Below are 8,805 nucleotides of genomic sequence, written 5' to 3'. Positions count from 1 at the left end.
GGAAACAATCGATAGAATACTGAACGAGGATACAACTTTAGCCAACAGGATTCGGATATTGTTCCGGGAGCAAGGGATCACCATCGCCAGCATTCTGACTGCATTGGGTTTCATCATATCAACCCTGGTGGTGTCACTGACGGGGGGAACCCCTGTTGGGCCTGCCGGTGGGGGAGATACCCCCACACCCCCCGGCGGAGGTGGTGTTAAAGACTGGATCAAAAAACTCGGGGAAGGCCTAGCTAAACTGGCTGGTAAAGCCGCCGAAGCCCTTCCCGGCATCCTGGGTAGCATCGTCTCGTGGTTGTTGAGCGCTCTGTCTAAAACTGCCATGTGGCTCAGTCAAAACCTGTGGGCAGCCATCGTCGCCGTGGCGGGTCTGGTGTACGTAGCGGCTAAGAAATCTTTAAACAAATAAGTCCCAAAGTTACCCCACCAACCACTAGGGCCGTTTTACTATCAATATGCTGCTGAGCCTGAATATGAGAGTGTGTGGGGGGTACCTCCACATGAACTTTAGGCTCCGGGGGCGACGCAACTATACCCGTTTCACGTGGTGGGATGTGTGGGATATAGGTGGTGTTAATATCGGGGTTGATACCTAATTTTTGATCCGCCGTGGCTATGACTATTTCGTTGTTATAACCCACCACTTTTTTTACTCTCAGTTGCATATCATTCGGAGCCATGTACAGCCCCACGGCGAACACGTAATTGACTTTAGATCTGGCGTATTCTAACACGTTTTGGTAGCGTTCGATAGCCCGCGGGAGATCAACTGGAGAATTGATAGCATCCTCAACGTTGGAAACGAACTGTGTCTGAGCGTCGTAAGCAGTTCCCTTACCGATGATGTTGGAACGCGTCATCGACTGCGCACCCAACAGCGCCCACACGTACGTTCGAATCGAGTCGTTCAACCTGACTACCCCGGCACGAGTAAACCCTTTCGACGTGTCCAGCATGAACATTTTCCACCCGTCTGCGGTTGACTGCTCCACTTTCTGGATTTTGAAAGCAACACCACCTTTAAAGTCCATACGATCATCCCTCCATTCATTACTTAACAAAGCATAGCCCTGCTTAAGTATACCTCGTCTCACTAAATCATCACTAGCATCTTTCACTGGTTGTGGTCCATATTTGGCAGGTTTATGAACAAGATCCTGTAGTATATGGAAAAAACTATCCGAACTAAACATTTTTCGTTTCATAAAGTGTGATAGTATATATTGGTTAAATGCTTTTGCCGCGAACCCATCACTGTAAGGAATACCCAACCCGTGGTTGGGCCCCGGCAAACGCCAATCCGTCTTCGGGTTTATTTCGAATTCGTTGCAAATACGTTCGTAGGCCCGTCTATCGTACGGGTTGTTTGTTGCGTCCCACGCTTTGTCCTGTGGGAGGGGGGCGCTGATCTCTTTAAGAATACGTCTGACCTGGTAGTACACGTGGAACTTGAACACAGACTGACTCAGCGGTCCACGCCGAGTGTCGGTCAATGTCACACCACACCCCGTTGTAGCGCACCACACGGCAAAGTTGAATTGATTCTGCCAGAACTGCATAGGGTTGTTGAACCAAGCGTGGACTGCCTTGACGTTAGTCACCGAAAGCTTATACTTATCAGGCATATCTATAAACTTGGCATTGAAATACAACCCAGGAGCAACCACGATCTTCATGGTGGAGAAATCTACGTCCAGTTTAGGGTAAAACACACCAGGGGAATACATTTTAAAACTATTATATAATAAATATATATGTAATATGTACATAACACTTCCAGGAATAACGAGCGGTGAGGTCGTTCAGCTGACGCACGCGATCGATAACACGTCAGGTCAACTCGAAGTCGCACTCTGCGATATCACCTACCTACTGCAATGGACTAACATCAATATCAGCAACAATAAGCTGTTCGTCAGTGGAACTCGCAGCCAGATAACTGACGGCTACTACAGCGTGTGCTCTCTAAACGACGAGGTCTTCAAACCCCTGGGAGCCGAACTCAAGATGAACAACTCAAACGGCACAGTGGTGTTAATCAACAACGGAAGAAACCCCTTGAGGCTCGGCCGACCATTAGCGAGGATACTCGGTATGTCTCCTGACGAGATAAAACCAACAACAACCGTCACAGGCACGAAGTTACCCGACCTACTACCGTACCGAGAGCTGTACATTCATCTCGATCAGGTGAGCACAACGTACAACATTCAAGGAGGTCACCCTTCCACTATACTGAGAGCAGTGCCGGTGAAAACTGAGAAATACAACGACGGTAGAACCGAGTCGTTTTCACCACGGCAGTAAAAAAATTAACCCAGGGCAACATACCTGAGCTGACAATATCGGTGTTAGATATAAATCATAATCCTGTAAATATAGGACACCTCAGCTTAACGCTTCATGTAAAATGACCAGCGCACAAGGGCCCGGAGTGAAAAAATGCGTCAATATCGGGATCTCCGACCTCGGAGACACGCGCGGTTTCGACGCTCCCGGAGTAGATGGTACATCGTACGCCTTGCAACTGAAAAACAACATTTACAAACGCGTTGAAATCCCCTCCGGTGGAGCCCTAAGTGGTATGATAGATACCACAAGAGCAACAGTCAACACTAAGTACGCCCTTGTCAACACCGGTGATAATAACTGGATAATATACCCATCGTTCGGGGGTAAACTGTTCGACTTAGACGATGTTGAGAGCACTACCGTCGCCCGAAACAAACCATATATGCTCGTCTTCACCGAAGATGACAAGTGGGTGTTGTTACCCGATAACGACGACTGGTTTCTCAATATTAGACTCGTCTCCCCTTACGTGTTTACTGATAACAAAGACAACCACCTAAACAAAGTCGTGAACAATGGAACCATACTCGTGGCTTACGTCCCAACTCAGAGACGTAGCATAGTCGTCAGCCCACTCGACACTATGGCAGCTCACATGCTATCGAGTAAACCAGCCATACAAAACGTGAAATTGCAGTTGGTGTCTGAATTCGAAGGCGTGGTCAGTATACTAGAGAGTCTACCGGCAAACTCAACACTGATCATCAAAGTCTACCTAGGGGAACCATCGGGGAATGATGTCGAGATCGTGAAGGGGATCAAACTCGGGTGGGTGAAACGACACCAGTATCAAGTTTGCAACGTTTACGTGCGGGTGGGTGTCGGCTCCAACACCAGTCTGCAGGGGGTCAACGTGACCGTGGAAAACAAGATATCACTAACCAATATCTTCCTACCTGCCAACATACACTTCATGGGTATGAAGTTCACCCCTGAATTATTATCAAAAAACCAGTTGGAAATTATATCGTAATAGTATAATAATGACCAGTCATCGTCCCAACACTACACTTAACGACCTAGGAGATACGGAGGGCTTCGATCAGCCTGGTGAGGAAGGTGAATTATACATCCTACAATTCAAAGACAACGTGTACAGACGGGTGTTGTTATTAGATTTTAAAGAGCCTAAATGGCTGATCAACTTAACACTCTCCTCACCTTATATCACATTAACCGAATTGGGGCGTATCTCTAAGATTAGGAACAACGGTATCTGGCCCGGGGATTTCATTCCGGAGAGGGGATTAATAAGAACTAGCAAAAATGGGTTATCGGCTTTCTTCGAAAATAAATTAACATTTAGTAATCCTGAAATAATATTCCCCCCTTTCACACTCATCATAGAAGTCTTCTTTGAGTATTCAGACAATGGAGACCCCCCAATAATACACCAAATTTTACCCGGGGTGGTAATACACTGGTTTAGCATACACAAAGGCAAATATTGTCGTATTGTTATACAACAGGATACCACGGGTCCTATAAACCACTTAATAAGCCTCCTTGGGGTTTATTTTATACCAGAAAATTCTATTAGCCTCTCACCTATTACCCTGACTAATAGTCTAGAAATTATAGACTTTAAATTCATTGATAGATTTTTAACTGAAACCCAATTAAAATATCTTTCAAAATATATATTATAGGATGGGTCTGTACCCAGTCGTAGAGGAAGTAGCGAAGACGCTGGAAACCGTAGATGGGTTCCGCTTGAGGCAGTTATGTGATGTGAAACGTCAACTAGAACAAGACCGTGACACGCGGAAAGCACTATGTACAAAGTACAATAGAGCTTTCAATATCGTGGACGGGGCTGACACTACCCTTATGGCAACCAGCATGGGACTAGGTGCGGCAGGCGTTGGGTTGTTAGCTACCATCGTGGCTGCACCTATAGTGCTAGGTATTGAAATAACGGCAGGGGTGGCAGGGTTGGCAGGGTTGGCGCTTAAGTTAGTATCACGCAGGCTTAATCGTAAGGCATTGAAACACGACGAGATCAGGGTTCTGGCCGAAGCAAAGCTGAACACAGTGAGTGAGCGAATTTCCACGGCACTCTCTGACAGTAAGATCTCAGAAGAGGAGTTTCGTTCAATCCTCTCTGAACTCAAAAAATATAACGGAATGAAACAAGATATTCGATCCAAGTCTCGTAAGTCTGCTATCAGCGAGGACGAGAAAAAAAAGTACATAGAACAGGGGATACAAAAAGCCCAGCAAGCCTTTATTATGAACACCAAAGAGATCGTAGGCGGTTCACGTTAAACTGTTTCATCGATATAAACATGACATAGGCACAAACGTTAAGTAGGAGGGGTGAGGTATCTATACCAGCCGGGGGAACACGAGGGTGATAGCCGTAAGCGGGCCACCGATCCTATATGGTCAGTCAAAACTTACAACATAGATAAAGTGGATATGAAAGCCGACGAACCTAACTTGTACTACTTGAGGGGTGGGCCGGGTAGGGGTTTTGTAAGAGAAGAATTATTGATCGTACCGTACGGCACAGTATTACCTCCTACCAAGGCACAGTAATTACCGCCAACTTTTTTGTAGTAGGGGTAATAGTAGCAAGAGCTAAGGGGCCCACCAACACCTTATTTAGTAAATAAGGCGTTGTAGAGACTTTTCTTGAAAGTGGTCCAGAACTATCATTCCCTATACTACTACACATATTAAAGTTATGTATAGTCTCCCAGCTTTGGTACCCATATGTAGCCTTACTTATATTAACCCTATTAGACGTGACGCGTTTGATTAGGTGGGGATAGCTTAAGTAGATATGGCGATATGTATGTCTATATACATTGTGTACATATTTAGTTGGTTATGAGTTGTTAATGTGTTTGGCCGGATTGTTGTGAAAAAGTTATGATTGAGCAAAGACTTGTCAATATTTCGATCGCAGTGGCTACCGGAGTACCGTGGTTGTTCTCCAGGTGACTTGAAAACAATCTGACTTTGTCACTCTGTCTGAAGCTTTAAGAAAGAACATTACATTGAATACACGGCACACATACGTTCTGTTTATATATACCTCACGTGGATATTGTAGCTGTCGCACTGTATCAGGCGTATCGGTGTATCATTACATTAGTTCACCGGAAGATACTATGCTGTGAATGTGACGCAGTCACATAAGCTCCGCCCACTGATGAATATTAATGCTTTCTGTGCACTTAACCCCCTGGATGCCACAGGGACATATATGTCCTTCCTCTACATACCTCACTTGGAAGTCCAATAAAATTCTAAATATACCACGCATATATAAATACTTCACAGTTTTGAATTCTGCGGAAAATTCCCAGTTTCTTGATACCATCCACTATTACCTCAGACCAAGCTAAAGTGCTTAAACTCGCCTTTCAAAATAGGCTTCATCGTAAATGTCGCCATTTTTCAAACTGTACAAAATCGAGATTCACAGCGTTATTAGCAGTGTGTTTTGAAATGTGAAAATCGGATAATTACTGGAAGTAATGAATTTCAAAAATAGCATATTAATGATCACTGATATCAAGTTTTCATGTAAGCAGGAATGATAATTCTGAAACGTCACCGATGTACCCAGAATCGGTTGGGATGTTTTCGAAAATACACTTACACGAACGCCGAAGTGCGCTTTCCGCCATATTGGATAGTGTTTACAAAATCACGTTTCGAGAAGGCCGGTATTGAGAAGCCTATTACATCATGTATACTTCATAGTTAGCTACGACAAATGTATCACTGAACTCCCCATGCATCTTAGAATCAAATTACAAATGGTCTTTGTCACCAGTACCAACTGTCTAGACAAAACGAAACGAAATATGCTTTGTCTGAAAACGAACGCTGTGCTCGAAAGACAGCGCTTGACTGAAATGTAAACAAAGAAAAATTTCAATTTTACACTGCGTAGCATTTTCGGAAATTTTCCAACATCCAGCTCTCTAATCATTGCTTACAATGGCTCAGTACGCTTAGTATATTCAGGGGAAGAGTATCGTGGCAAAAAAATAGCAAATTGAAAATAGATGCAATGAAATAATTTGGTAATTCGTAAGAAACTGTCAAACTTTTAGTGCAGCCTGACGCCATGACTGACGCAAAATCACGCAGAACGACAACAGTACTTATCGGCATTTCTGGCTTCTTCCGTCATTTACAATGTAAACGATAAGAACATATAACAATACACAGATAGTCAGAATAATTCTGATTACTTACATCTCACATTTATATACAAAAGATCCCTGAATCAAGCAAAAAGTCGTCTCAAAATCCTGTGTACCCTTCTCAGCGAAGCCGCCATTTTGAAAGAAATCGGTCATCGGTAGTGATGTCACACGTCAACATTGTTGCACATATTAGGCAATTTCTTTGAGGTGAAGGTCGGTTGAACAAGAGTAAACACAATGCCCATACCATTCCGATTGCACTTTTAGTATTGTGATGTATATTTTGCGCATCGTTCAGATATTTTTTCATGAAATTGATTTCAGTATCTACATATATCCATGTTCAACACCATAGCATGTGTGGATATGAGGTATCCGTTTTTATTCTTTGAAAGCTTTGGATTGTTTGAATAATATTTACATGGGAAATTGACTCAGTAAGTGTATTACATCACATTTTAAGCCTCTACACAAGTGTTGGAAGATCACACGTAACCATTACTGCAACATATGCTTTAGTTCCCGTCATGTGCAATATTCAATACGTTGGGACAAATATTGCAGTTTCATATGAACAGGTTAATAAACAGCGATTTACTTCCAACTTATAAGTAAAACGGATAATATTAATGAAAATGATTTGTACATTTTATCAAATGTAGGGGCACACATACTACTATTTAAAGGAATTGTCTTGTTCATTGTATTGGTTTGTGTCGTTTTTATAGACAAAACTATTATGAATATTAATTGACCAGGTGCGAGTTTGTCAAAACGTTTCATGATTCATTATCATTGTTTTTCGATAATAAAGTCAATTCAAATGCGATTAGAATATATCTGATGGCAGAATGTCTAACTCAAACAATATTTATACGGAAATTGTTAAAAATATTATAAATCAGGTCAAGTCTTAATTTGGACAAGCCTTACGTCCATTTTCTAATACTTCTTTACTGAAAAAGCGGTCTCTTTGTACTTTTCATTGCATACTTATGAAGGGAATTGATTTCATAATCATGAGAAGAAAAGTCTTTTTCCTAAATGAATACTCAATGAATATTCAGGTGTTGTGAAATTTTCATTTACGCTAAATTGATGCTAGACAGGTGCGCGTGTTGCTCACAATAAGATATGTAGTAAAACCGTGTAATTGTTGATATAATCAGGACACTATTTCAGTGATAAAACCATTCATTTCATATTTTGGCTAAAAAGTGTTGAATTCTGACGCAGAAGCCGAGATCTTTTACACATTGAGTAGAAATTAGGTTAGATATATAAAAATCAGCAACCAGAGTAGTCTTTTTCCGACGTCACAAAATGCACAAAACATGCCGTGACGTCAACTAAAATGTCGCATTATCTTCAGTTATTTCATTACGTTTGAATATGTGGCTGTTACTCCGTTAATAATGATGGAAAATTAATAAAAATACATATACACAAACAGAAGAATATGGGAATCTAAGAACTAAAATATGTATCGGATAGGGACATCCAAATCGCTATTGCCTGCTTTTTGATGTAGTACACTTGCATCTTTTCTTACAAATTGTGAAACTACCAAAAGGTATCCTCTCACATTGGGAAAATTTGTATTGGAATAGTTTGGTTCACTGTGAACAAAACATAACGAAAATATACTGTCCATATCCACAGCAAATTCTCTCCATGTGATCGGAGTTACATTGACCTTAATGTAAACCATAGCTGAGTTATGCCCCCTTACCTTTATACGTGCATGACCTCTCTGTCGACGTTTGACGTCATAGTAGAAAATCGATTTTTGACATTTATTGCAGGTCATTTTTGATTTTGTGAGTAGGACGTTATGCATTAGCACATACATCCATTTCATATACACTTATGTCGTTCAGATATCAAGCTGTATTTTCTTCGCTCACACTTTCCGTAAAGATGCCAAATTAAAAAAATCGTAGCAGAGTGCTTTTATTGGTGTACGATAAAAAACTGAGAAATTTACTGTTTTTGAACACACACAAAAGTTTTGAACAACTTTTAGCAGTGTCTATTTCTCAAACCCCTGAGGTAGTCACAATTATATTTATACCAACGGATAGGAAATTAAATATTCTACATGTCTGTGCAATTTCATAGCCGTACGCAGATCCAGGACCACGCGAGCGCAAATCTCGCACAACGTTCACTTTTCAAACCTAATGAAAATGTGCGCCTGAAAAAAACTCGGCATCCAGGGGGTTAAGACCATTGTGCACTTTCAAACTCGAAATCATACTGATATCGATGAAAA

This window comes from Haliotis asinina, chromosome 3 (genome assembly GCF_037392515.1).
Source record: "Haliotis asinina isolate JCU_RB_2024 chromosome 3, JCU_Hal_asi_v2, whole genome shotgun sequence".
In the NCBI taxonomy this organism is placed as follows: domain Eukaryota; kingdom Metazoa; phylum Mollusca; class Gastropoda; order Lepetellida; family Haliotidae; genus Haliotis; species Haliotis asinina.
Note: the sequence above shows the minus strand (reverse complement) of the source record.